At 41.3% G+C, this 21,504-nt stretch overlaps 1 pseudogene; it reads right to left on the bottom strand.

The window, feature by feature from the left end:
• Positions 1-221: 221 nt before the first annotated feature.
• Positions 222-13,425, bottom strand: LOC125109856 (importin subunit alpha-1-like; annotated as a pseudogene).
• Between the last annotated feature and the right edge of the window lie 8,079 nt (positions 13,426-21,504).

Raw genomic sequence — 21,504 nt, 5'->3', positions numbered from 1 at the left:
AAAAAAAAAAGAAAATTCCAGTTTTCTTGTGGAGACCAGATGAAGAAGCTCAGGTTAAACCCCTTCCTTTGGTTTCACAGAACTCTAAAACATAAGAACTGGAGGGCACATTACAGGTAACATACCATAAACACCTCTGCACTTTTCAATGAACATACACAAGTCCAGAGAGAAAAGACCCCACACCCAGCTAATTATTGAGAGGGCATGTGTCCAGGTTTTCAGAAGTGTGCCTCACACTTTACTGACATTAGTTCATTTAACCCTCTGCCACTTTGTAGATGTGTAGTAACTGGAGATCATGGAGGTGAAAGAACTTTGAGTCATGGCTTGGAAGTGACGGAGTTTGGACTTGATCCATGCTGGGGTTCCCAGGTCCAAGCACAGGATTCTTAAGCATATTCCAAGAGGATGTATTCTGCCAAGACAACCTAGAAAACCACCTTGGTGAATGCGTTGGTCTGTGCTGTGCTGATTATTCTCTCTTCCCCTTGCCGCTACCCCGAATCTCTTGTCTACTTCTCTACTCTGCCCAGGGCCTGACCCCCAGACGTCGTCCAGGCATCAGGTTTCTTTGGGCTCTGGTCACTGCATGGGTTCAGCCGATGAGAGGCTCTGGCAAGAGACCAGAAGGTGGGAAAAGAATGGATGGGGTATTTCTCTGCCTGCCATCCCCCTGCTTCCAATCAGGTTGTGTGGCAATGGCCAAGTCCTCTATCATGCAGTTCCCTCCCTTATGCCATCTCTCACAGGATCTTGCAAACACCAAGTTGTCTCCTCGCTCCTTTAGGCCAGAGGTAGTAATGACTCCCCCACGCTGCTCGTCTCTGGATGCCTCAATCTTCTTCTTGGTTCTCTTAACTGTGCACACAGTTTCACAAAGAATCTTAACATTAAATCTTCTTTATTTAAAACTTTCTGAGTAGAAGTCAGTTTCCTACCAAGACCGAGAGACCAACCACATGTAGATGTGTGGTAAGCATGAATCTTAGTCCACAAGCTTGGGAATGAAAATCATATCATGCTACTTCACTTTCTTTTGTTCAGTTAAATTCAATCTGACTCCAGGATATCTGAGATTGGGGGGGTAGGGCACCTGATGTAAGGCATCCCCAGGTCTCTATGAAGATTGCGGGGTCTCAAGTTCAGCAAAATATTCTGTAAGACCTCTCTATCTTCAGGATATGAAGGTCACCTCTGTGATTCCATTGTCCAGTGCATACAGTCCCTTGAAGTCTGGAGGTCCTGCTGTGCTGTGGCACAGCCATCCTGAGCCTCAGGGCCTAGGTGCAGCCTCCTTAGATGGGCCCACAATCATACTCTGGCCTCCAGTGGTCCTGGCACTCCCTCAAGGCCCTGTGGAGCAGTGGACAAGTCCTTGGCATCCCTGAAACCCTGGGTGTCTTTCTGTTCTCAGTCTCAATTTGCACACCCAATTTTGGCCTAGCCTCTGTACCTCCTCTTTAATCAGGAATGATCAAAGATTTGGGCTGTCTCCTTGACCAGGAGAAGAGAGGAATATATAGAAAGGACAAAATACAAAGGTAATTGGAGATCAGTCTTGCAATGCACCATAAAGACAACATAAAGTGTACTCCATCGCTTCCTTAATAAGCTCTTAAGGAACCAGACACTGTTCTCACTCTCTTGGAGACAAGTATTAAAGGAGAGCAATAGCTGATTAGCCCTCCAAACCTGCCATGTGTCAGGGCTTGTGGGAATTTCCCTGCCTGCCTGATAGAAAGAAACCCAGGAGAGCTCATGAGCAAGCCAAAAATATTTCCCTCGTTGTCTTCAAGAAAGGGTTAACTCAAGATATGATTTCAGAATCATTTAGAGGCACCAGCTGAAGATAAGCTTATTTTATTTAATTCCTTTTTTCTTTTGGGGGGGCGCTACTCAGTTTATTTCATGCTCCCTGAAAGGGAAAAATTAAGAAATGAATGATATTTCAAAAGTAAATACCTACTTTTTAAAGATACATGATGGGTATAAGTTTGTCCCCTTAGTTCTGGAGAAGGCAAAGCACAATTGAATTCTCATAAAAATCTTTGTTAAATACCATCATAAAGGAATTTGACAATATCTCTCTATTAGGGGCCAGTATTGAGAATTTTAATAAAATGTGAATAAATCCATGGACATAGTAAACATTGCATACATGTACATCAGAAGACTCTGTCATCTCAGGGAGGCTGTTGGTTAGACAAGCATAATTGTGAGACTTGATCTCCAAAGCTAAAGAGATTTACCTGTTTAAAAACAAGTTTCTAAGGTAAAATAATAATTCAAAGCAAAGTTATATTGTTTCTAATGCCTTTCATGTACTTTTGTACTTTTTTGTACTTTCATGTACTTAATGTACTTTTAAAAATTGAATATATATATATATACACACAGTGTCATTAGAAGAACAAATAAAAATTCAGATTTGTATATATATATAATATACTTATATGTTTATATATATAACCTTATATATTATTATATATAGTTATATATAATATTTATATATTTTATTTATATTTATATTATTTTATTATAAATATTTATATATTAATATTAATATTAATATATAATACATTGTATATATAATGTGTGTGTATATATATATATATATATATATATATATATAAAATTTTCTAGTGTTTGAAGAGTTTCTCAAGAGAACAGATAACAAACTCACAAGGGAAAGGCAGAGAAGTTTCACACTGAATTTTCCTTCCTTGTTCTTGTCCCTTTGCTTGGGGCCAGTCCTATCTTTTGCCTTCGTGGAGAGCAAAGTAGAACAGTCTGGGTAAGCCATTGCACTTCTCACTTGGCATCTGGTAGAGGAGGAACAGTGGCATGGAGAGTCTTGGGAATATTTTGAATTGATTTATTCCACTTGGGTATGGAAGAAGATTAGCTTTAGAAGACCTAGCCATATGACTTTGGACAAGTCACTAAATTCTCTGGAACTTCATGTCCTCATCTTTAGTTCTAAAGACTTTTATGAATCTGCCTTTCAAAAAACATAAACATAGTGGAAAAGTTCAAAGGCTTTGAAGTCAGATAGGCTGTTCAAATCCTAAAGCCAGCTTTTTTTTTAAAGATTTTATTTATGTATTTGACAGACAGAGATCACAAGTAGGCAGAGAGGCAGGCAGAGAAAGAGGAGGAAGCAGGCTCCCAACGCTGAGCAGAGAACCCAATGTGGGGCTCGATCCTAAGACCGTGGGATCATGACTTGAGCCGAAGGCAGAGGCTTTAACCCACTGAGCCACCCAGGTGTCCCCTAAAGCCAGCTTTTGAGTGTTGTGTGACCTTGGATAAGCTACAGAAACTCTCTGTACCTCAGTGTCTTCACATTTTAAATGAGAACAAATGCATTATGATGATTGACACAGTGCATGTAAAGACTTAGTTCAGTGTCTGGCATGTAGTAAGAGCACAGGTGAGTTTTCTTCTTCTTATCATTAGGGGTTAAAGCAATAATGCTTTTAGTTGTGATGGGTTATTGGCTGCCAAGTGAATTGTTACAAGATGAGATGTGGCAAAAGCCACATCTCATGTGGGCAACAGATTCTCATGGTCAGCTATTTTATATTGCCTGTGGAGGTGCAAGATTCATGACTATCCTAAAAAGATCGCCTCACCTGAATGATTCAGTGGTCTGAAATTATACCCCAGGATGTCCTTGAGTTAGTATTGTTCCATTTCTCAACCTTAGAACTCCAAATGTTTAACCAGTTGAGTCATTTTCCAATAGGGTGAAATCAGGCATCTTCAGCAACGTTAAAAATCCAGTTTAACTCTTCAGCTAAGACTCAGAGGGCTGGAGCCAAATCAGAATTAAGATACAAAAAAGAACATCTGAACAGAAAGCTGCAGTTGAAGCTATAGAGGACACATGATAGAAATGCCACTGGGGCGCCCTTGTGGCCCAGTATGCTGAGTTGCTGGCTTTTGGTTTCAGCTCAGGTCATGGTCTCAGAGTTCTGGATCGAGCTCCATGTCAAGCTCCCCACTCAGTGGGGAGTTTGCTTGAGATTATCTCTCACCCTCTGCCCTTCCCCCCTCATGTTATCCTCCCTACCACTGCTTGTATGTGGGCTCTCTCTCTAAAATAAATAAATAAATCTTAAAAGAGAGACAGAGAAATGCCATTTGAGCATGTTTGCACTTGGTGGGCATGGTCCCCTGCCAATCAACTGCACCTGTCACTAAGGAAGCTTTGGGGCAGAACTCACTCCCCCACTGGGAAGATAGAAGGAGAAGGGTTCTGGTAGTTTTACATGTATCTGTTGAGAAATAAATGGACAAACTCACCTATGCACGAGCTTCCTATACCCTTTGTAAGAGGGAGGTGATCCCTGAAGGCTGACTCTGAACATGACAACCTGAGCATGGACTGCCCTTGAGACAGTACCAGAAGGGGTGATGGGTAGCTTTCCCCGGGGACAGGATACCCTGATGGTATCCCCTCTGCTTTTGTTTGTTTCTTTGTTTGCTTGTTTATTTACTTATTTCCAACTTTGTTGAGATATAATTGACATACAGGATTATATAAGTTTAAGGTATACAACACACGGGCCTGATGCACTTATAGACTGCAAAATCTGCTTCAACCAGAGAGTGGCACCCTTAATATGATAATTGCATCTTGGTGTGAATTTTTTATCTTATTTTCCCCCTAGGTAGGACTCAGGTCCCTAAGTCCTGAGTCCCTAAGGTCCCTGAGGTAGGACTCAGAGAAAGATACAGGTGAGGAGAGGGCAGAAATCCTGGCCGTCAGAGGACAGCTGTGTTGGGGTCCATCCTGTGGCTAACAGCCAGCTTCCCCCCTACTTTGATAAAACCCCCGACCAGATTTGATCTATTTATGGAAACCCAATCTCTGACTGGTTGCTCCAATTGCCTTCATACTGCAGTCTGTTACACATTTCTTTTTTTGTTTTGTTTTGTTTTGTTTTGTTTTGTTTTTTTCCTTTTGTTTTTTTTTTAATTTTATAATTTTTTAATTTTTTATAAACATATATTTTTATCCCCAGGGGTACCGGTCTGTGAATCGCCAGGTTTACACACTTCACAGCACTCACCATAGCATATACCCTCCCCAATATCCATAACCCCACCCCCCTCTCCCAACCCCCTCCCCCCATCAACCCTCAGTTTGTTTTGTGAGATTAAGAGTCACTTATGCTTTGTCTCCCTCCCAATCCCATCTTGTTTCATTTAATCTTCTCCTATCCCCTCAACCCCCCATGTTGCATCTCCTCTCCCTCATATCAGGGAGATCATATGATAGTTGTCTTTCTCCGATTGACTTATTTCGCTACATGATAGCCTCTAGTTCCATCCACGTCGTCGCAAATGGCAAGATTTCATTTCTTTTGATGGCTGCATAGTATTCCATTGTGTATATATACCACCTCTTCTTTATCCATTCGTCTGTAGATGGACATCTAGGTTCTGTCCATATTGGCTATTGTAGACATTGCTGCTATAAACATTCGGGTACACATGCCCCTTCGGATCACTACGTTTGTATCTTTAGGGTAAATACCCAGCAGTGCAATTGCTGGGTCATAGGGTAGTTCTATTTTCAACATTTTGAGGAACCTCCATGCTGTTTTCCAGAGTGGTTGCACCAGCTTGCATTCCCACCAACAGTGTAGGAGGGTTCCCCTTTCTCCGCATCCTCGCCAGCATCTGTCATTTCCTGACTTGTTAATTTTAGCCATTCTGACTGGTGTGAGGTGATATCTCATGGTGGGTTTTGATTTGTATTTCCCTGATGCCGAGTGATATGGAGCACTTTTTCATGTGTCTGTTGGCCATCTGGATGTCTTCTTTGCAGAAATGTCTGTTCATGTCCTCTGCCCATTTCTTGATTGGATTATTTGTTCTTTGGGTGTTGAGTTTGCTAAGTTCTTTATAGATTTTGGACACTAGCCCTTTATCTGATATGTCATTTGCAAATATCTTCTCCCATTCTGTCAGTTGTCTTTTGGTTTTGTTAACTGTTTCCTTTGCTGTGCAAAAGCTTTTGATCTTGATAAAATCCCAAAAGTTCATTTTTGCCCTTGCTTCCCTTGCCTTTGGTGATGTTCCTAGGAAGATGTTGCTGCGGCTGAGGTCGAAGAGGTTGCTGCCTGTGTTCTCCTCGAGGATGCTGATGGATTCCTTTCTCACATTGAGATCCTTCATCCATTTTGAGTCTATTTTTGTGTGTGGTGTAAGGAAATGATCCAATTTCATTTTTCTGCATGTGGCTGTCCAATTTTCCCAACACCATTTATTGAAGAGGCTGTCTTTTTTCCATTGGACATTCTTTCCTGCTTTGTCGAAGATGAGTTGACCATAGAGTTGAGGGTCCATTTCTGGGCTCTCTATTCTGTTCCATTGATCTATGTGTCTGTTTTTGTGCCAGTACCATGCAGTCTTGATGATGACAGCTTTGTAATAGAGCTTGAAGTCCGGAATTGTGATGCCACCAACTTTGGCTTTCTTTTTCAATATTCCTTTGGCTATTCGAGGTCTTTTCTGGTTCCATATAAATTTTAGGATTATGTGTTCCATTTCTTTGAAAAAAAAAAATGGATGGTACTTTGATAGGAATTGCATCAAATGTGTAGATTGCTTTAGGTAGCATAGACATTTTCACAATATTTATTCTTCCAATCCAGGAGCATGGAACATTTTTCCATTTCTTTGTGTCTTCCTCAATTTCTTTCATGAGTACTTTATAGTTTTCTGAGTATAGATTCTTAGTCTCTTTGGTTAGGTTTATTCCTAGGTATCTTATAGTTTTGGGTGCAATTGTAAATGGGATGGACTCCTTAATTTCTCTTTCTTCTGTCTTGTTGTTGGTGTAGAGAAATGCAACTGATTTCTGTGCATTGATTTTATATCCTGACACTTGACTGAATTCCTGTACAAGTTCTAGCAGTTTTGGAGTGGAGTCTTTTGGGCTTTCCACATATAGTATCATATCATCTGCAAAGAGTGATAGTTTGACTTCTTCTTTGCCGATTTGGATGCCTTTAATTTCCTTTTGTCGTCTGATTGCTGAGGCTAGGACTTCTAGTACTATGTTGAATAGCAGCGGTGATAAGGGACATCCCTGCCGTGTTCCTGACCTTAGCGGAAAAGCTTTCAGTTTTTCTCCATTGAGAATGATATTTGCGGTGGGTTTTTCATAGATGGCTTTGATAATATTGAGGTATGTGCCGTCTATCCCTACACTTTGAAGAGTTTTGATCAGGAAGGGATGCTGTACTTTGTCAAATGCTTTTTCAGCATCTATGGAGAGTATCATATGGTTCTTGTTCTTTCTTTTATTAATGTGTTGTATCACATTGATTGATTTGTGGATGTTGAACCAGCCTTGCAGCCCTGGAATAAATCCCACTTGGTCGTGGTGAATAATCCTTTTAATGTACTGTTGAATCCTATTGGCTAGTATTTTGGCGAGAATTTTTGCATCTGTGTTCATCAAGGATATTGGTCTGTAGTTCTCTTTTTGTTGGGATCCTTGTCTGGTTTTGGGATCAAGGTGATGCTGGCCTCATAAAATGAGTTTGGAAGTTTTCCTTCTATTTCTATTTTTTGGAACAGTTTCAGGAGAATAGGAATTAGTTCTTCTTTAAATGTTTGGTAGAATTCCCCCGGGAAGCCTTCTGGCCCTGGGCTTTTGTTTGTTTGGAGATTTTTGATGACTGTTTCAATCTCCTTACTGGTTATGGGTCTGTTCAGGCTTTCTATTTCTTCCTGGTTCAGTTGTGGTAGTTTATATGTCTCTAGGAATGCATCCATTTCTTCCAGATTGTCAAATTTGTTGGCGTAGAGTTGCTCATAGTATGTTCTTATAATTGTCTGTATTTCTTTGGTGTTCGTTGTGATCTCTCCTCTTTCATTCATGATTTTATTTATTTGGGTCCTTTCTCTTTTCTTTTTGATAAGTCTGGCCAGGGGTTTATCAATCTTATTCTTTCAAAGAACCAGCTCCTAGTTTCGTTGATTTGTTCTATTGTTTTTTTGGTTTCTATTTCATTGATTTCTGCTCTGATTTTTATGATTTCTCTTCTCCTGCTGGGTTTAGGGTTTCTTTCTTGTTCTTTCTCCAGCTCCTTTAGGTGTAGGGTTAGGTTGTGTACCTGAGACCTTTCTTGTTTCTTGAGACAGGCTTGTACCGCTATATATTTTCCTCTCAGGACTGCCTTTGTTGTGTCCCACAGATTCTGAACCGTTGTGTTTTCATTATCATTTGTTTCCATGAATTTTTTCAATTCTTCTTTAATTTCCTGGTTGACCCATTCATTCTTTAGAAGGATGCTGTTTAGTCTCCATGTATTTGGGTTCTTTCCAAATTTCCTCTTCTTATTGAGTTCTAGCTTTAGAGCATTGTGGTCTGAAAATATGCAGGGAATGATCCCAATCTTTTGATACCGGTTGAGACTTGATTTAGGACCAAGAATGTGATCTATTCTGGAGAATGTTCCATGTGCACTAGAGAAGAATGTGTATTCTGTTGCTTTGGGATGAAATGTTCTGAATATATCTGTGATGTCCATCTGTGATGTCCAGTGTGTCATTTAAGGCCTTGATTTCCTTGTTGATCTTTTGCTTGGATGATCTGTCCATTTCAGTGAGGGGAGTGTTAAAATCCCCTACTATTATTGTATTCTTGTCGATGTGTTTCTTTGATTTTGTTATTAATTGGTTTATATAGTTGGCTGCTCCCACGTTAGGGGCATAGATATTTAAAATTGTTAGATCTTCTTGTTGGACAGTTCCTTTGAGTATGATATAGTGTCCTTCCTCATCTCTTATTATAGTCTTTGGCTTAAAATCTAATTGATCTGATAGAAGGATTGCCACTCCTGCTTTCTTCTGATGTCCATTAGCATGGTAAATTCTTTTCCACCCCCTCACTTTAAACCTGGAGGTGTCTTCGGGTTTAAGATGAGTTTCTTGTAGGCAACATATAGATGGGTTTTGTTTTTTTATCCATTCTGATACCCTGTGTCTTTTGATTGGGGCATTTAGCCCATTAACATTCAGGGTAAGTATTGAGAGATATGAATTTAGTGCCATTGTATTGCCTGTAAGGTGACTGTTATTGTATATTGTCTCTGTTTCTTTCTGATCTACTACTTTGAGGGTCTCTCTTTGCTTAGAGGACCCCTTTCAATATTTCCTGTAGAGCTGGTTTTGTATTTGCAAATTCTTTCAGTTTTTGTTTGTCCTGGAAGCTTTTAATCTCTCCGTCTATTTTCAATGATAGCCTAGCTGGATATAGTATTCTTGGATGCATGTTTTTCTCATTTAGTACTCTGAATATATCATGCCAGCTCTTTCTGGCCTGCCAGGTCTCTGTGGATAAGTCTGCTGCCAATCTAATATTTTTACCATTGTACGTTACAGACTTCTTTTCCCGGGCTGCTTTCAGGATCTTTTCTTTGTCACTAAGACTTGTAAATTTTACTATTAGGTGACGGGGTGTGGACCTATTCTTATTGATATTGAGGGGGGTTCTCTGAACCTCCTGGATTTTGATGCTTGTTCCCTTTGCCATATTGGGGAAATTCTCTCCAATAATTCTCTCCAATATACCTTCTGCTCCCCTCTCTGTTTCCTCTTCTTCTGGAATCCCAATTATTCTAATGTTGTTTCGTCTTATGGTGTCACTTATCTCTCGAATTCTCCCCTCGTGGTCCAGTAGCTGTTTGTCCCTCTTTTGCTCAGCTTCTTTATTCTCTGTCATTTGGTCTTCTATATCGCTAATTCTTTCTTCTGCCTCATTTATCCTAGCAGTGAGAGCCTCCATTTTTTATTGCACCTCATTAATAGCTTTTTTGATTTCAACTTGGTTAGATTTTAGTTCTTTTATTTCTCCAGAAAGGGCTTTTATATCTCCCGAGAGGGTTGCTTTAATATCTTCCATGCCTTTTTCGAGCCCGGCTAGAACCTTGAGAATCATCATTCTGAACTCTATATCTGACATATTACCAATGTCTGTATTGATTAGGTCCCTAGCCTTTGGTACTGCCTCTTGTTCTTTTTTTTTGTTGTGAATTTTTCCGCCTTGTCATTTTGTCCAGATAAGAGTTTATGAAGGAGCAAGTAAAATACTAAAAGGGTGGCAACAACCCCAGGAAAATATGCTTTAGCCAAATCAGAAGAGATCCCAAATTGTGAGGGGGGAGAAAGGGGATAAAAAGGGGTTCAAAAAGAAAAAAAAAAAAAGAAACTATTTAAAAAAAGAAAGCCGATAAAGAAAAAATATAAAAAGAGGAAAAAATATATATATATTAGATAAACTATTTAAAAAACGTTAAAAAAGAAAACGGTAAAAGTTAAAAAAATTTAGCAGAAGAAGAGAAAAAGAAAAAAAAATTGAAAAAGAAAAAAAAATTAAATTAACTGAAAGGCTAAAAAATCATGGGGAGAAAGCCATGAGTTCCGTGCTTTGCTTTCTTCTCCTCTGGAATTCCGCCGCTCTCCTTGGTATTGAAACTGCACTCCTCGGTAGGTGAACTTGGTCCTGGCTGGGTTTCCCGTTGATCTTCTGGGGGAGGGGCCTGTTGTAGTGATTCTCAAGCGTCTTTGTCCCAGGTGGAGTTGCACCGCCCTTACCCGGGGCCGCGCTGAGTAATCCGCTCGAGTTTGCTTTTGGGAGCTTTTGTTCCCTGAGCGCTTTCCGTAGAGTCTAGAGGGCGGGAAAGTAGATGGCGGCCTCCTGTTCTCCAGCCCGGAGGAGCCGAGAGCCTGGGGCCCCACTCCTCAGTGTGCCCTCAGAGAACAGTGCCCAGTGACTCCCGTCACCCTGGCCTCCAGCCGCGCTCCGAGCTGACCGAGCCTGCGACCGGTTCAAGGCAACCCCGAGCTGAGAGTCACTCCTCGGCTCTGTCTCTGTAGCCGGATTCCCCGTTCTAATACCGGTAAGCTCTGTGACACTCAGACACCCCCGATCCTTCTGCGACCCTGCGGGACCTGAAACCGTGCTGACCCCGCCTGGGATTCACCCCAGTTAAGCCTCTGGAGCGATGTCCCTCAGCGGAACAGACTTTTAAAAGTCCTGATTTTGCTCCGTTGCTCCGTTGCTCCACCGCTCGCCGGGAGCCGGCCCCTCCCCCCGCGATCTATCTTCCCGTCTCTTTGGATTCACTTCTCCGCCAGTCCTACCTTGCAGAGAGTGGTTGATTTTCTGTTTCTAGAATTGCTGTTCTTCTTCTCTTCAATCTCCCGTTGGATTTGTAGGTGTTTGCAATCTTTAGATAAGCTATTTACCTGATCTCCCGCTACCTGAAGTAGTCTCAGCCTGCTACTTCTCCGCCATCTTGACTCCCTCCTCTGAGACACCGGTGAGAGGATCTGGAGTGGGGGGTGTTAGGTCCAGGGTGTTCTTTCTTGCTCCTTGACAGTGAAGAGAGAAGGAGCTGTGGTGCAGGAAGCACCCAGGATGGTCTACAGGCCAGTTATGCAGGCCCCACGCACGTTGGTGCATGAAACGAAAGGGGGAGACAGAAGAACAAAGTGCTGCCAGGAGACAGAGAAAGGATTCCCCCTGCCATTTGCTTTTATTCTCGTGTGGTTTTGTTGTTGTTGTTGTTTTAGAAAAGAGGAATTTAATCTTTATTTACAGGACACTACAAGATAGGAGATTCCACACAGAAATAAGAAACCCACTGAGAGGAGGAGCTTCACACAGTTTGTACAGTTTGGAACTGGTCAAGTAGAGCTTTGTTGTAAAAAGACCTGTAATAACAAAACCCATTTAAAATGAGTTCTCAGTAGAGAAACAGCAAGATAAACTTCTACCAAGCAGAGTACATAACAAACAACTTCCTGCCTCAACAGTTCATCTAAAAGTTAAAAGTCTCAGGAGTGCAATCCTGAACTTGGAACATTCTGGACAACATTCTGATCTTCCTCTTCCTCTACAGAGAAATACTTCTCAATCAAGTTTAATGAAGCTTTGTACACAGACTCACTTTCATGGTTTTGTAGAGCTTCAATTTTGTCCAAACCTCCACATTCTTCAATCATTATATTAAGTTTCTCAGTTTCACCTAGTTTCTCAGCAGCCTGAAAGATGTTTGAAATGGCATCCAGAATACCCAGAATAATTCTGGTATCCTTTACAATTAAAAGGTTCATCAATGGTTCTATCATGCCACAATGAACAAGGTACAAAATGTGTTCAGCTGTCCTGCCACTTGTATAGTTGGTCACAGCCCAGACTTTAGTGTCTTAAAGTCTGCCTTAGAGAGAACACCAATGAAGAATGGGACTAATCCATGACTCACAACTTGTTGGATCTGGTCCTGGCGTCCAGCTGTGATGTTTGACATTGTCCATGTAGCTTCCTTCTGAATATTAGTTTTGGGGTTTGTTAGCAGGCTGGGAAAGACAGCAAGTGCTCCTGCATCTATCACAACCTTAGTCTGTTCATCTGTCCCAGTGACAAAATTTCCTATTTCTTAGTGCAGGAGTCACAGTGGACAATTTCACTGTAGCTCCTAGAAGCTTCACAAGCTGGGGCACAACTCCTGTTTTCACAACCATTTCAATCTATTCATTTGTACCATCAGTAAGGTAGGAGATGGCCCAGCCGGTATCTGCCATGACTTCTGGATCATCATGATGCAGGAAATGAGCTGAGGTAGGAAGAATCTGTTTAACAGCATCTAACGGGGATTCTTGTTGCAACAAAGGTTTGAAAGTGTCTAAGTAAGGTTACATAAGCAACCACATGCTAAAGATGTTGTATCGGGAACTGCAAGGAGAGCCAACAGCGGATCAACTGCACCAAACTTGAAAATCAAGTCTTGAAAAACTGAACCATCACCTGCAATGTTTCCTAGAGCCCATAACAGCTTGTTCGCTGATGTGGGCATGGGAAGATGCCAACAGAGAAATGAATGCTGGCCTAGCACCTCCATCTACCACAACCTTGGTCTTTTCTGATGTCCCAAAAGCAGTGTTAGTGAGAGCCCAAGCATATCAAACTGAATGGGACTACAATCAGTTCTGCCCAAGAAGGACACAAATTTTGGAGTCAAACCAGCCCAGATTATGTTGTCAATGGGGGCCTGGTTTCCTAGCAGTTTGAGTAGCCTGGAGCTGGCTTTCCAAATTGTTGCTATTTATGCCTTTAACAATGTCATCAACAGACCAATTTATGGTGCCCTGATTGTTGTGGTTTTCCTTCAGTGGAGAGATAGCATCATCAGGAAACGGGCTTATGTTTCTCCTTTTCATCATCTGGTCATCCTTCTTAGCTTTCCTGAGCTCCACATTAACCTCTATTCGATGTCACTTCATTTCTGTACTGTTTTCCCCCTTGTTCTTAAATCTGTTAAGGCAGACAGCTGGTGAATTAGCATTCTCATTGGTGGACATGGTTATGAGGAAAAGGAGAAAGCTGCATGGCCGATTCAGGCTTCCATGGGAGGCAGTCCGGGGCGCTGAGCCTGTCGTCGAAACGTCCACCATGGACGTCCCAAAGACAGTATGCTGCTTTTATTCTAGTTGTTTGCCTGATTTCCTTAAGGAGGTTGAGCTTACCTGCACCAGGTCAACCCACCAAAGACCATTAGAAATGTGTAACAGGAGGAGGAGTCAAGATGGCGGAGAAGTAGCAGGCTGAGACTACTTCGGGTAGCGGGAGATCAGCTAAATAGCTTATCTAAAGATTGCAAACACCTACAAATCCAACGGGAGATTGAAGAGAAGAAGAACAGCAATTCTAGAAACAGAAAATCAACCACTCTCTGCAAGGTAGGACTGGCGGAGAAGTGAATCCAAAGCGACGGGAAGATAGATCGCGGGGGAGGGGCCGGCTTCCGGCGAGCGGCGGAGCAACGGAGCAAAACCAGGACTTTTAAAAGTCTGTTCCGCTGAGGGACATCGCTCCAGAGGCTTAACTGGGGTGAAGCCCGGGCAGGGTCAGCGCGGCCTCAGGTCCCGCAGGGTCGCAGAAGGATCGGGGGTGTCTGAGTGTCGCAGAGCTTACCGGTATTAGAACGGGGGAAGCCGGCTACAGAGACAGAGCCGAGGAGTGACTCTCAGCTCGGGGTTGCCTTGAACCGGTCGCAGGCTCGGTCAGCTCGGAGCGCGGCTGGAGGCCAGGGTGACGGGAGTCATTGGACGCTGTTCTCTGAGGGCGCACTGAGGAGTGGGGCCCCGGACTCTCGGCTCCTCCGGGCTGGAGACCGGGAGGCCGCCATCTTCATTCCCGTCCTCCGGAACTCTACGGAAAGCGCTCAGGGAACAAAAGCTCCCGAAAGCAAACCCAGCAAACCCAAATGGATTACTCAGCCCGGCCCGGGTAAGGGCGGTGCAACTCCGCCTGGGGCAAAGACTCTTGAGAATCACTACAACAGGACCCTCCCCTAGATGATCAACGGGAAACCCAGCCAGGACCAAGTTCACCTACCGAGGAGTGCAGTTTCAATACCTAGGAGAGCGGCGGAATTCCAGAGGAGAAGAAAGCAAAGCACAGAACTCATGGCTTTCTCCCCATGATTTTTTAGCCTTGCAGTTAATTTAATTTTTTTTTTCTTTTTCAATTTTTTTTTCTTTTTCTCTTCTTCTGCTAAATTTTTTTAACTTTTACCGTTTTCTTTTTTAACGTTTTTTAAATAGTTTATCTAATATATATATATTTTTTCCTCTTTTTATATTTTTTCTTTATCGGCTTTCTTTTTTTAAATAGTTTCTTTTTTTTTTTTTTTCTTTTTGAACCCCTTTTTATCCCCTTTCTCCCCCCTCACAATTTGGGATCTCTTCTGATTTGGCTAAAGCATATTTTCCTGGGGTTGTTGCCACCCTTTTAGTATTTTACTTGCTCCTTCATAAACTCTTATCTGGACAAAATGACAAGGCGGAAAAATTCACAACAAAAAAAAAGAACAAGAGGCAGTACCAAAGGCTAGGGACCTAATCAATACAGACATTGGTAATATGTCAGATATAGAGCTCAGAATGACGATTCTCAAGGTTCTAGCCGGGCTCGAAAAAGGCATGGAAGATATTAAAGCAACCCTCTCGGGAGATATAAAAGCCCTTTCTGGAGAAATAAAAGAACTAAAATCTAACCAAGTTGAAATCAAAAAAGCTATTAATGAGGTGCAATAAAAAATGGAGGCTCTCACTGCTAGGATAAATGAGGCAGAAGAAAGAATTAGCGATATAGAAGACCAAATGACAGAGAATAAAGAAGCTGAGCAAAAGAGGGACAAACAGCTACTGGACCACGAGGGGAGAATTCGAGAGATAAGTGACACCATAAGACGAAACAACATTAGAATAATTGGGATTCCAGAAGAAGAGGAAACAGAGAGGGGAGCAGAAGGTATATTGGAGAGAATTATTGGAGAGAATTTCCCCAATATGGCAAAGGGAACAAGCATCAAAATCCAGGAGGTTCAGAGAACCCCCCTCAATATCAATAAGAATAGGTCCACACCCCGTCACCTAATAGTAAAATTTACAAGTCTTAGTGACAAAGAAAAGATCCTGAAAGCAGCCCGGGAAAAGAAGTCTGTAACGTACAATGGTAAAAATATTAGATTGGCAGCAGACTTATCCACAGAGACCTGGCAGGCCAGAAAGAGCTGGCATGATATATTCAGAGTACTAAATGAGAAAAACATGCATCCAAGAATACTATATCCAGCTAGGCTATCATTGAAAATAGACGGAGAGATTAAAAGCTTCCAGGACAAACAAAAACTGAAAGAATTTGCAAATACAAAACCAGCTCTACAGGAAATATTGAAAGGGGTCCTCTAAGCAAAGAGAGACCCTCAAAGTAGTAGATCAGAAAGAAACAGAGACAATATACAATAACAGTCACCTTACAGGCAATACAATGGCACTAAATTCATATCTCTCAGTACTTACCCTGAATGTTAATGGGCTAAATGCCCCAATCAAAAGACACAGGGTATCAGAATGGATAAAAAAACAAAACCCATCTATATGTTGCCTACAAGAAACTCATCTTAAACCCGAAGACACCTCCAGGTTTAAAGTGAGGGGGTGGAAAAGAATTTACCATGCTAATGGACATCAGAAGAAAGCAGGAGTGGCAATCCTTCTATCAGATCAATTAGATTTTAAGCCAAAGACTATAATAAGAGATGAGGAAGGACACTATATCATACTCAAAGGAACTGTCCAACAAGAAGATCTAACAATTTTAAATATCTATGCCCCTAACGTGGGAGCAGCCAACTATATAAACCAATTAATAACAAAATCAAAGAAACACATCGACAAGAATACAATAATAGTAGGGGATTTTAACACTCCCCTCACTGAAATGGACAGATCATCCAAGCAAAAGATCAACAAGGAAATCAAGGCCTTAAATGACACACTGGACATCACAGATGGACATCACAGATATATTCAGAACATTTCATCCCAAAGCAACAGAATACACATTCTTCTCTAGTGCACATGGAACATTCTCCAGAATAGATCACATTCTTGGTCCTAAATCAAGTCTCAACCGGTATCAAAAGATTGGGATCATTCCCTGCATATTTTCAGACCACAATGCTCTAAAGCTAGAACTCAATAAGAAGAGGAAATTTGGAAAGAACCCAAATACATGGAGACTAAACAGCATCCTTCTAAAGAATGAATGGGTCAACCAGGAAATTAAAGAAGAATTGAAAAAATTCATGGAAACAAATGATAATGAAAACACAACGGTTCAGAATCTGTGGGACACAACAAAGGCAGTCCTGAGAGGAAAATATATAGCGGTACAAGCCTGTCTCAAGAAACAAGAAAGGTCTCAGGTACACAACCTAACCCTACACCTAAAGGAGCTGGAGAAAGAACAAGAAAGAAACCCTAAACCCAGCAGGAGAAGAGAAATCATAAAGATCAGAGCAGAAATCAATGAAATAGAAACCAAAAAACAATAGAACAAATCAACGAAACTAGGAGCTGGTTCTTTGAAAGAATAAGATTGATAAACCCCTGGCCAGACTTATCAAAAAGAAAAGAGAAAGGACCCAAATAAATAAAATCATGAATGAAAGAGGAGAGATCACAACGAACACCAAAGAAATACAGACAATTATAAGAACATACTATGAGCAACTCTACGCCAACAAATTTGACAATCTGGAAGAAATGGATGCATTCCTAGAGACATATAAACTACCACAACTGAACCAGGAAGAAATAGAAAGCCTGAACAGACCCATAACCAGTAAGGAGATTGAAACAGTCATCAAAAATCTCCAAACAAACAAAAGCCCAGGGCCAGAAGGCTTCCCGGGGGAATTCTACCAAACATTTAAAGAAGAACTAATTCCTATTCTCCTGAAACTGTTCCAAAAAATAGAAATAGAAGGAAAACTTCCAAACTCATTTTATGAGGCCAGCATCACCTTGATCCCAAAACCAGACAAGGATCCCAACAAAAAAGAGAACTACAGACCAATATCCTTGATGAACACAGATGCAAAAATTCTCGCCAAAATACTAGCCAATAGGATTCAACAGTACATTAAAAGGATTATTCACCACGACCAAGTGGGATTTATTCCAGGGCTGCAAGGCTGGTTCAACATCCACAAATCAATCAATGTGATACAACACATTAATAAAAGAAAGAACAAGAACCATATGATACTCTCCATAGATGCTGAAAAAGCATTTGACAAAGTACAGCATCCCTTCCTGATCAAAACTCTTCAAAGTGTAGGGATAGACGGCACATACCTCAATATTATCAAAGCCATCTATGAAAAACCCACCGCAAATATCATTCTCAATGGAGAAAAACTGAAAGCTTTTCCGCTAAGGTCAGGAACACGGCAGGGATGTCCCTTATCACCGCTGCTATTCAACATAGTACTAGAAGTCCTAGCCTCAGCAATCAGACGACAAAAGGAAATTAAAGGCATCCAAATCGGCAAAGAAGAAGTCAAACTATCACTCTTTGCAGATGATATGATACTATATGTGGAAAGCCCAAAAGACTCCACTCCAAAACTGCTAGAACTTGTACAGGAATTCAGTCAAGTGTCAGGATATAAAATCAATGCACAGAAATCAGTTGCATTTCTCTACACCAACAACAAGACAGAAGAAAGAGAAATTAAGGAGTCCATCCCATTTACAATTGCACCCAAAACTATAAGATACCTAGGAATAAACCTAACCAAAGAGACTAAGAATCTATACTCAGAAAACTATAAAGTACTCATGAAAGAAATTGAGGAAGACACAAAGAAATGGAAAAATGTTCCATGCTCCTGGATTGGAAGAATAAATATTGTGAAAATGTCTATGCTACCTAAAGCAATCTACACATTTGATGCAATTCCTATCAAAGTACCATCCATTTTTTTTTTCAAAGAAATGGAACACATAATCCTAAAATTTATATGGAACCAGAAAAGACCTCGAATAGCCAAAGCAATATTGAAAAAGAAAGCCAAAGTTGGTGGCATCACAATTCCGGACTTCAAGCTCTATTACAAAGCTGTCATCATCAAGACAGCATGGTACTGGCACAAAAACAGACACATAGATCAATGGAACAGAATAGAGAGCCCAGAAATGGACCCTCAACTCTATGGTCAACTCATCTTCGACAAAGCAGGAAAGAATGTCCAATGGAAAAAAGACAGCCTCTTCAATAAATGGTGTTGGGAAAATTGGACAGCCACATGCAGAAAAATGAAATTGGATCATTTCCTTACACCACACACAAAAATAGACTCAAAATGGATGAAGGATCTCAATGTGAGAAAGGAATCCATCAGCATCCTCGAGGAGAACACAGGCAGCAACCTCTTCGACCTCAGCCGCAGCAACATCTTCCTAGGAACATCACCAAAGGCAAGGGAAGCAAGGGCAAAAATGAACTTTTGGGATTTTATCAAGATCAAAAGCTTTTGCACAGCAAAGGAAACAGTTAACAAAACCAAAAGACAACTGACAGAATGGGAGAAGATATTTGCAAATGACATATCAGATAAAGGGCTAGTGTCCAAAATCTATAAAGAACTTAGCAAACTCAACACCCAAAGAACAAATAATCCAATCAAGAAATGGGCAGAGGACATGAACAGACATTTCTGCAAAGAAGACATCCAGATGGCCAACAGACACATGAAAAAGTGCTCCATATCACTCGGCATCAGGGAAATACAAATCAAAACCACCATGAGATATCACCTCACACCAGTCAGAATGGCTAAAATTAACAAGTCAGGAAATGACAGATGCTGGCGAGGATGCGGAGAAAGGGGAACCCTCCTACACTGTTGGTGGGAATGCAAGCTGGTGCAACCACTCTGGAAAACAGCATGGAGGTTCCTCAAAATGTTGAAAATAGAACTACCCTATGACCCAGCAATTGCACTGCTGGGTATTTACCCTAAAGATACAAACGTAGTGATCCGAAGGGGCATGTGTACCCGAATGTTTATAGCAGCAATGTCTACAATAGCCAATATGGACAGAACCTAGATGTCCATCTACAGACGAATGGATAAAGAAGAGGTGGTATATATACACAATGGAATACTATGCAGCCATCAAAAGAAATGAAATCTTGCCATTTGCGACGACGTGGATGGAACTAGAGGCTATCATGTAGCGAAATAAGTCAATCGGAGAAAGACAACTATCATATGATCTCCCTGATATGAGGGAGAGGAGATGCAACATGGGGGGTTGAGGGGATAGGAGAAGAGGAAATGAAACAAGATGGGATTGGAGGGAGACAAACCATAAGTGACTCTTAATCTCACAAAACAAACTGAGGGTTGATGGGGGGAGGGGGTTGGGAGAGGGGGGTGGGGTTATGGATATTGGGGAGGGTATATGCTATGGTGAGTGCTGTGAAGTGTGTAAACCTAGCAATTCGCAGACCTGTACCCCTGGGGATAAAAACATATGTTTATAAAGCTGTAAAAAAAAAAAAAAAAAAAAGAAAGAAGAAAGGATGAATACCCAAGTTTTGTAGCAACATGGACGGGACTGGAAGAGATTATGCTGAGTGAAATAAGTCAAAGAGAGAGAGTCAATTATCATATGGTTTCACTTATTTGTGGAGCATAACAAATAGCATGGAGGACAAGGGGAGATGGAGAGGAGAAGGGAGTTGAGGGAAATTGGAAGGGGAGGTGAACCATGAGAGACTATGGACTTGAAAAACGATCTGAGAATTTTGAAGGGGTGGGGGGTGGGAGGTTGGGGGCACCAGGTGGTGGGTATTGTAGAGGGCACGGATTGCATGGAGCACTGGGTGTGGTGCAAAAATAATGAATACTGTTATGCTGAAAAAATAACAAAAAATTAAAAAAAAAAAAAAGCAAATGGCAGAATATTTAACAAAATGACAGAGGAAAGACCACAGTAACTTTCTGTTTATATCAAAGTACAGAATGACCAATATTTTAAATTAGTGTCTAAATGAGGCAAAAATTCTCTATGAATTATCAATCCATGGATGGCTTTCAAAGCACACAGGTTTTATAGAATGTTAGGTTTGATTTCTGGACCAATGAGTTAACATTTTTTGAAAGATCCCTTTATGTTAACTATAGATAATAATAATAATGATGATGATGATGATGATGATGATGATGATAATAATAATAATAATAATTCACTTTTTTAAAAAGGTTTTATTTATTCATTTGACAGAGAGAGATCACAAGTAGGCAGAGCAGCAGGCGAGGGGTAGCGGGGAGGGGAAGCAGGCTCCCTGCTGAGCAGAGAGCCCAATGCTAGGCTCAATCCCAGGACCCTGAGATCATGACCTGAGCTGAAGGCAGAGGCTTAACCCACTGAGCCACTCAGGTACCCCAATAATTCAGTTTTATAAGGCAAATTTCAACTCTTATGGCAATTCTAGTGATCTTAAGTTCAAGTAGCCATGCTTGAAATTTTCCTCCCAATGTCCATGCTTTTTGGTACTGCTGTAGACCTCCCGCATCCAGCCCCAGTTCTTCATCCCCTCCATTCAGACACTTTCCTTGAAGTCACTCTAACCCCTGTGACTCTTTAGCCCTCTCTTGTCAGTAAGATGGATAATAGCTCACAAATGCTTAAGGATCTCACAAGAATGTAGTTGGCAACTTCTCTCTTCTCTGACCTCTGGCAACCAAAATTGCTTTGATATGAAGCAAAAACCACTTCTGTACCCAGTGTGGCTCTTCATCATGTCCTGCCCTTTCTACCATTGCTTTGTGTACTTAGCATCTCTAAGCCCCCAGCATTTAAATCCATGAAAGGGAACACTGGAGCCTTCTGTGTCCAGGGCATGATGCTGGAGACACTTAAGGACACTCTTGTTCCCACATGCCTAGCAATCCACAGGCTGGAAAATGCACTTCCAGGCAAGCTGATTCTCTGGGAAAATCAGGAATGATCTGTTTTTCCCTTGGCTCTTTGCTCTATCAACTATTAAAAGACCTGAGAGAGATATCCACATGGAAGTATTTCCTTTTCTTTCACTCTTCAGAAAAT

This window comes from Lutra lutra, chromosome 9 (genome assembly GCF_902655055.1).
Source record: "Lutra lutra chromosome 9, mLutLut1.2, whole genome shotgun sequence".
Taxonomy (NCBI): domain Eukaryota; kingdom Metazoa; phylum Chordata; class Mammalia; order Carnivora; family Mustelidae; genus Lutra; species Lutra lutra.
This window is presented reverse-complemented; position numbering and strand designations above follow the sequence as displayed.